Genomic DNA, 7,924 nt, shown 5'->3' with positions numbered 1-7,924 from the left:
AACAGACGCTCCTTCAGGAAAGACGCCCGTTCTGGATGTGCCGGCGAGATCGGTCGCGACGGAATCGGCTCTGCCGCTACAATATGCGGAAAGTTCCCTTGGATTCTACGTTCCCCACACTTTTAAAATACACAAACCCAGTGCTTTAGCTTTTGCTTGTCGTTAAGCCAATGGTGAACGTGCATTTGCCTCCTGAGTGTATTTCCAACGAAGACTTGACCAATTCGAAAGATTCCAGGTTATTTCCCGTACCATGGTCCAGCCGAAAGGGTTCGCCGTGTAGTGATCCTGTGAACTGAAATGCGAAATTTGAATGTAAGTTTTTCTCCGTGCTGAAACTTTCCACTTAATAAGGCTGTGTGCATCATTTTGATGTAGAGGCTGGAGCTGGGTTCCTCCTTTCGTAAAAAGGTTTTACTTCATGCTGAATCGAGAAAAAAATCATGGTCAAGTACTCTTGTCATGTTTAGGCTGTTGATAGTGTTCATTCCATTCACTGCGTCCAACTGGGACGTCACACCACACACTGCATATTCTTACATGTTGACGGTGATATGTTTGTGATGTTCTGCTTTTGCATAGGGTGGGTAAATTCCTAGACCAAAATAAGAGTCAACTTAACACTGCTCGATGACCTCAAGATGCGGCTAGGTAGCAAGCCATCTCTTTCCCACACGTTTCGGCCTCCCATTCGCCAATGGGTAGAACCGATCACTACCACATGTGCTTTTGCTGAAACGGACACGCTTAGAATCAATGGTACGAGTACAACCGCGAGACTAAATTTTTTTGTCGCCGCGTCTGTTTAAAATTGTGGACTTCAAAAAATATGGAGAAATGGAAATTTCTCTAGTTTCTTTTAGAAATCAGGCGTCCCTGGTAGCAAGAAACTCGCAATACGAGGAGTACCGAAATAATACTCCCTCCATCCCTGGTAGAAAGCAACTTGTCAAAATTTAGATATATCCAGATACTAATCTAGTAGGTGACACTTTTGGTGGAAAGGAGTATTTGTCATTGAAACGAGTGAATAAACATAGTACTAAAATTTGTGTAGATATATACGATTCAGCAACAAGTATTATAGATCAACGGGAGTACAAGAACTTTTCTTCGGAAAAGATACAGTAGGCCTGAATTTTGAAGCAAATGAGCTAAACTGTGCACGCACACTCGGTTGTCTGATTAGAGCTCCAGCCTACAGCTACTGTTATCTGAAGCGTACGTGATCATTTCATGAGGGACGTAACATATGGCGTGCAAGCAGCGTCCTTCATTCGATCGCGGTCGTCCTATCCGAGTCCCGGCGGCGCGATCAAGCCGCTCCATACGCACCGGTGAAGAACTCACGCGCGCGATCCGTCCGGCCATGTAGCGCGCGATGTGGAGCGAGGCGGCCGCACAGACCAGATCTGGGATCGTCGCTGTCGGGGATCACGACGGCGGTAGGCAGCACCACACGCCTGGTCACGGATGGACTATGGATTGGCAGCCTTTGCTGACATTTCAATCGGCTCCAAGCGAGCACGACGGATTGTTTAAGCTGTCCATCCTGTCCTCTTCTGCTCTTTTTCCACCCGGTCGACACGAGAATCTCGGCTTGCCGGCAGCTTAAAATCTCGTAATTCTTCTCTCTTCGTCCTACTTTTTTTCCCTTCAAAACGTAGAAGTCTGTTCGCTCGTCATGCATTGATGTAAGTACTGCACAAGTTATTAATTTCAAACTCTTTAAGGGTATAAGGGAGGGAGCAAACACTGTATCTTCTGCCTCCATTCATAAAAGTTTGTCGAAATATTGTCTAAACTTAGATGTATCTATATACTACAAATGTCTAGATTCAACCGAATTCAGACAAATTTACAACAACCTACTATGGGTAGGGCTAGTACTGCTTTACATTTTCCGCTTTGACGTGCACTTGAACTTGATATCTCCATCTATAGAGTTGCTTCACTTGGAGATTAATTCAATGTGGTCAAATACGTACTAGTACTACTACTAGTGCACCGTATGAGTTGAATTTTGACAAGTACTTTAGACTCCTTAATTACGTTTGCAGTTGACACTTTTTTTGCGTAATTCTTATGGTGGTTTTAGTTTCAGAATGAGTAAAATGTATGGGAGGTCCTAAAAGTTTGGGCGAAATATACGGGCTCTCATACTCTGAAGTGGTGTAGCGGCATTCCTAATTGTTTTTACATTGTGCAGCGCGGGTCCTAAATTGGTCTGCTCGATCGTTTACCGATGTTGAAGGGGGTTTACTTCTTCAGGTTTAGACGGTATAATCCCAAGATATCTCCACAAGTTTCGTTATTTTACATAGATTAAAAACTCTTTCTCCCTACTACTAATGTATTTTTAGGAAGAAGTATTTGAGAAGATGGTAGGATATTGGTGAACATCAAATTCTCTTTCACCCCCAAATTTCGTGGGATAAAATACCAGAATAGTAAACAAGGTCTAACTTTTTTTTTTGGCGTTGTAAACAAGGTCTAACTAAGCTGGTGGGAAAAGCAAAGAAGGTCTAAGAGCATCTCCAGTCGCATCCCCCAAAGTGTTTCCCAAACCGCGCCGGATTGAGCATTTGGGGGACGTGTTTTGTTCGTGCCGCGTTTGGGGACGTCGCTCCCCAGTCGCGTCCCCCAAACGCCTCCCCCAAATGAATATTGGTGCACGAAAATAAAGATTTTCATTCAATTTTGATTATATATTACAAAGTTTGAATGAAAACGGCTTGATTTCATCTAAACCTAGACTACTGACCGCCCGACGGTGCGTTCGACGGCCCCGCGCCGTCGTCGCCTCCCCTACGCCGCAGCTCCTCCTGTGCGCGCCTCCTCTCCTTGCGTTGGGCGGTGGCCAGCCCCCGCCGCTCCAGCCGCGCGTCCTCCTCCGCCCTCCCCTGTTGCGCCGCCTGGAGGGAGAGCTCGACGGCGCGACGAATCTGCGCCTCTTCGCGGGCACGGGCGTCGTCCTGGAGCTTCTTCTCCGACTCGAAGGACTCGACGAGCGCGTGTTGCTGATCGGTCGTCTCGTCCGCGTGCGGCCCGTCGTCGTCGGACCACTCGAACTCGTCGTCGTCGTCCTCCTCCACCTCGGTCTCCTCCGCCTCGGCCTCCTCCTCCTCCATTGGCGCCTTCTCCTCCACATCTGTTGGCGCCTCCATCATCGCCGCCGCCAACACGTCGGCCTCCGCCGCCAACTGGTCCGCCCGCCTCCCCCAGATCGCCGTCAGCGCCGCCTCCCGCTGCTGACGCTCCTCCGCCGCCAGTTGCTGCTGGCGCTCGATCGACTCCCGCCGCCGGCGCTCGATCGCCTCCCACCGTTCACGGTACAACGCCTCCCGCTCACGCGGCGGCACCGGCGTTCACCAGCCCACACCGCTGCTCCATCTCCTCCGTCCGGCGCCGTCGCGCCTCTTCTCCCGCCGAGGCGTCGAACGCCGCAACGGTGTCGCTGCTTCTTTGCTCGTGCCACGGCTGCTGCCGCCACGGCCTCGTCGGCCGGCGGGGCCATGGGCGCAGAACGCCGCTAGGTCCGCCGCCTGCGCCGCCTCACGCTGCTGGCGGGCTTGCTGCTCCATTGCCTCCCGCCGCTGCTTACGGTGTGCACGCCAGTTCTGCATCCCTCGCCGCCGCCGCTCTTCCCGGGCCGCGGGGTCGGTGTCGACCTGCGATTCCGGGACCGCAAGTGGAGGAGACGGCGGGAAGTGGCCAGCGCCGCGGCAGTTCACCATTGCCACTGGTGGTGGAGGAGATGGCGGTGGAGCGATGAGGGCTGTGTTTGTTGCCGGCGGGTGTGGTGGCTACCATTGAGCCGGGAGACCTTTTATAGACGCCGACGTCGGGAAGAAAGCGCGGGAACAGGCGAGAAGATCGCGCGGGAACGGGCGGTGGCGTGCGAACAACGGCTACGCGTGGAGGCTGCGCAGCACCGACGAGACGTCTCGCCTGCCCCTCCGTCGCCATTAAGGCAAAGATGCCGCCGTGTGTCACTGCGCGCGAATAACTTCCGTCGCGAGGTAGGCGACAGTTAGGTTAAAATTAACTGTGCCGCTGACCGGTCGGCCCCGCCACTCTCCGCCTCGCTTTTCGTTGTGTCCGGCGTGCCCGGAGCGTCCCCTGTGGGACGGGGATAGACTCGGGGCGCCGGACACCGTATCGGGGCGCGCTGGACAAAATTCGGGTTTGAAGGACGCAGCTGGAACGGTTTTTTAATCCAGCGCGCCCTAAATTGCTTCGAGGGACGCGGGCGGAGATGCTCTAACTGAGCTGCTAGGGAAAGTATCTGTACAAGTGCCGGTACAAAGTTGACCCTAGTGGACGGCGAGAGTTTGCGGAGTTAATGGCGTCACATGGCACCAAGGTTAGGCCGACTTTAATTGTGCCTTACCATGCTCACATGAAAGGAGGTTATGACCATGATTAGTTTACGAACGGTAACATGGGGAGGCGATGAGGGACGAAAGGGAGCGATAGGATCCGATCCCTCACGAATTAAACAAGCAGGGGTACTTCCAGGTTCCAGCCGCGCATGCAGCATCGGCGGCTGCCAAGTCAACAAGCTAAAATTGAAAGGCTGGTAGTGCATGCAAAGTGACAAAAAAAAAAGAGTGTACTCAGTTTTTTTTGTTTCAAATGGAGCTTGAACTTTTCCTTGCTTGGGTCACGGGATGTTCGCTCTTTTTTTTTTTTGGTTCATGGGTGCTGGGCTTTGGTATACAATTAAAGTGTAAAGTAGCATCACCTTTTTGGTGGCAAATAAATTGAGTTTTGGTATACAATTCAAGTTTGTTCGAAGTTAAGCATATTATCTTCCAATTAATGTGCATTCCCTGCAACTCAATAATATTACTTTGGTCATTGCAATGCAAAACATCCCTCACATGTTCCAAACTTCCAATACATCAGCATAGTTAGGACTACGTCAAACACCAAGTCAATCTCATCAGTGTCGGACTCTATGTTGCCATACTTAAAAAGGTGTTCTTGTCCACATGATGAATACGAAGAATTGTAGTCATCCCTATAATAATTATAACAACACACATGTAAATATATTCAATAAGTACTCATGGCAAGACACACATCAAATCCTATCCACATAACCAAACCCTTGGCCTAACCTACAAATAATCTAACAAGAACCCTAACCCTAACCTAACAAAAGTTTAAACAAAATGCTTCATAGCAATCATAACGAACCACCATTGGCCAATGCAACAATAATCAACCATGCATGTTGCGCAAATTTGAAATGCTAGGGTTTCCAAGATTTGGATAAATCCTACCAAAATGCAATATTTCAATCGGTTAAAATCAAGGTAAAAAGGGGGAAATACCTCTAGGCACGTGGGGTTGAAATAACGAGAAAATCTTTAGATTTGATGGATTTGAGAGAGGGGTTTGGGAGGAGGATAGAGGGGAGCCGCCAGCCTCGAGCTTTACTTGGTGGATAGGTGAAATGAGGGGGAGTGGGTTGGGCTAGGCAGGCCCGCACAGTATAGTGCCTATGGTAGTGGAGCTATTCTACACAGTGCAGCGCCTAGCCTGTAGGAGCTACATAACCGCGGGTGCGGCTCGGCCTAGCCCAGCCACACCATGGTGGAAGGAGGTGTAGCGTCTGATCGTTTAACATTACACCACGTAACATAGTCTGTTGGACGCTACATAAAAATGATAGATCAGCGGCCAGAGTTTATTTTGTGATTATATTGCCCCGAAGGTCATTTTTGTCCATTTTGTTGCTAAATAGAAAAAGGAAAAAAAAACTGCTATCCGTTTATTTACGTGGCTGGGTGCCTGGGTTTGACTACCTCGACCACGCCCGTGAAAGCCGATCCTCCCTGTCCACGTCGTGTATGTTTCTCTGTCTGAAAAATCGCCGCCTTTGCTGGCGATCGACGACGCCGTCGCGCTCGCGTGCGTGGGTAAAATTCCGGCGGTTCCATGACCGGGAGTGTGTGATGTTCTTTTCCTCTGGGGTATCCGGCGAGACGTGTCGCCGTTCGTGTGATGTGCTGATGTGCACGTTCTTCACGACTAGTCAAACTAGTCAAGCTCGATCATTGGTGTGCGTGGCTTAGTTCGTTAGAAGGCACGACGTGCAGGTAAAGAGAGAGCCAGGCGTGGTGTGCGAACACACACCACTTCCATTCAAAGTTTCAAACACTAGACATAACCGTCTAGGAGAAGAGCTGTTACGAAAAGCGTGAGCAATCGGCCGGCTAGTCCACTCCGTTTCTTCGGCCTTTCTGCTTTCCGAGGCAGTCCAACACTCCAATCATGAACACCGTGGGATAAGACGGGTGCGTGAGGCAACAACGTGTATGGTATGGTCGAACAAAGCTGCACAACCTTTCAGTCACGAGACACATGACTTGGTGCGAGAGAAGAGCAAAAGCACCTCTTCCTAACCGGGTAATCCAGTAGACAACCAACCTCAAGAGCAAAAGCAGCTCTTCGGAGCCCATGGACGTTCCAACTTCAGGTTTAACACTTATATATGTCTCTTCAAAGTAAAATACTGTTTTAGTGGTAGGATATGTTTTCATTAATAGAGAGGCATCTATCTTAGCTTCACCAATCTTAAGTACGGAAAAGTTCTCTCAACCGCCGTCTCCAAAGAAAAAGCCCTAGCCGCCTCCACTTCAGCCTTCTCCATAGATCGGTTCCCCCTCCTCCGGTCGGCTTCGCCGACGTCGGGAGGAGCGGGGAACCCGATCTATGCGTGGAGTTTTCAATAAAAGTAGTCTTTTCATTAGTCTATGTTAGGGTTTTGGTCGCTGTTTTCTTGTTGGTTTCCCGCAATGGAGATGACATCGTCTGCAATAAGTGATCTTCGGCCTTTCGTTCGACGACGAGATCTTCTTCCCGACGTCAATGGTGGTGTTGAAAGATTACAATTATCTAGGTATGGGTGTTCAGATCTTGTTTCGCCAGATCGATCTTGGATCTTTTCTCATGGTTGCCGCGAGGAGGATTATCCTCGCAGTTTTTGTCCCGATTGCTATGTCCTCGACAATGGTGATTCGTACTCTCGGCTCTCCATCAACGTCGACAAGGCAGATCGGTTTTTATTCCCTGACATACTGGTGTTGGTACTCTTGCCGATGTTGATTGACTACTTTAATGGTTGCGCGCGTGCACGCAGCCTTGGCATTGCGGCTCAAATTAAAATTATGGGAGAACCTTCGTTGGTATTTACAGGTCTATGGTTTGTTATTTATCTTTGGCTACCTTCAGGAATGTACAAGATTATGTCTTGGAAGAAGAAAGAGTTTAAAGACCTCGAAGATTTGCTAGTATCTTTTAGACTTTATTTTGTAATTGCTGGAGACAGCTCGTGTATCTCTACCATGTACTATTTGTTATTATGAATATATGTGGTATTGATTGTCAAAAAAAAAAAGATAATTATATACGAGCGTCTGTGTTTTTTCTTTCTGAAAAATATAAATAACCTAGCAAACTAGTCACTTACCTCCAGCCTCACCTTCGTAGCTCACGCCTAATAGCCAAGAGAACGGTACATTTGAGTAATTTGTTTCAGGTATGCACACATTAAGAGCATCTTTAGCCGCGTCTATCAAATGAGTCATCAAAGCTTTTTCAGGGGCACATGATAGAAATCGACACCCAGTGGAGGCCTCCAAAACGGTTTTGCTTCCGGCGTCCCTAGGCCATCACCGACTCACATGGGATGGCTTGGTCGCGCCGGACATGAGTTGCGCCACTTGATCCATTGGATTTGGCCTGCTAGGCCAGCCATGTCAGGATAAATAAAGACCACATACGGCCAGTTTGACTCATTTATGGCGGCGCTGGTTCCCCTGTCTAGGGGCAGTCGTCGGCACTTCAATTCCCAAGCGCCGGAGAAAATGCTGCTCACCAATATGGCAAATGCCAATAGAAACCACTAGTG

This window comes from Lolium perenne, chromosome 3 (assembly GCF_019359855.2).
Source record: "Lolium perenne isolate Kyuss_39 chromosome 3, Kyuss_2.0, whole genome shotgun sequence".
NCBI classification, from domain to species: domain Eukaryota; kingdom Viridiplantae; phylum Streptophyta; class Magnoliopsida; order Poales; family Poaceae; genus Lolium; species Lolium perenne.
The sequence above is the reverse complement of the archived record's forward strand: the minus strand, read 5'-3'. Positions refer to the sequence as shown.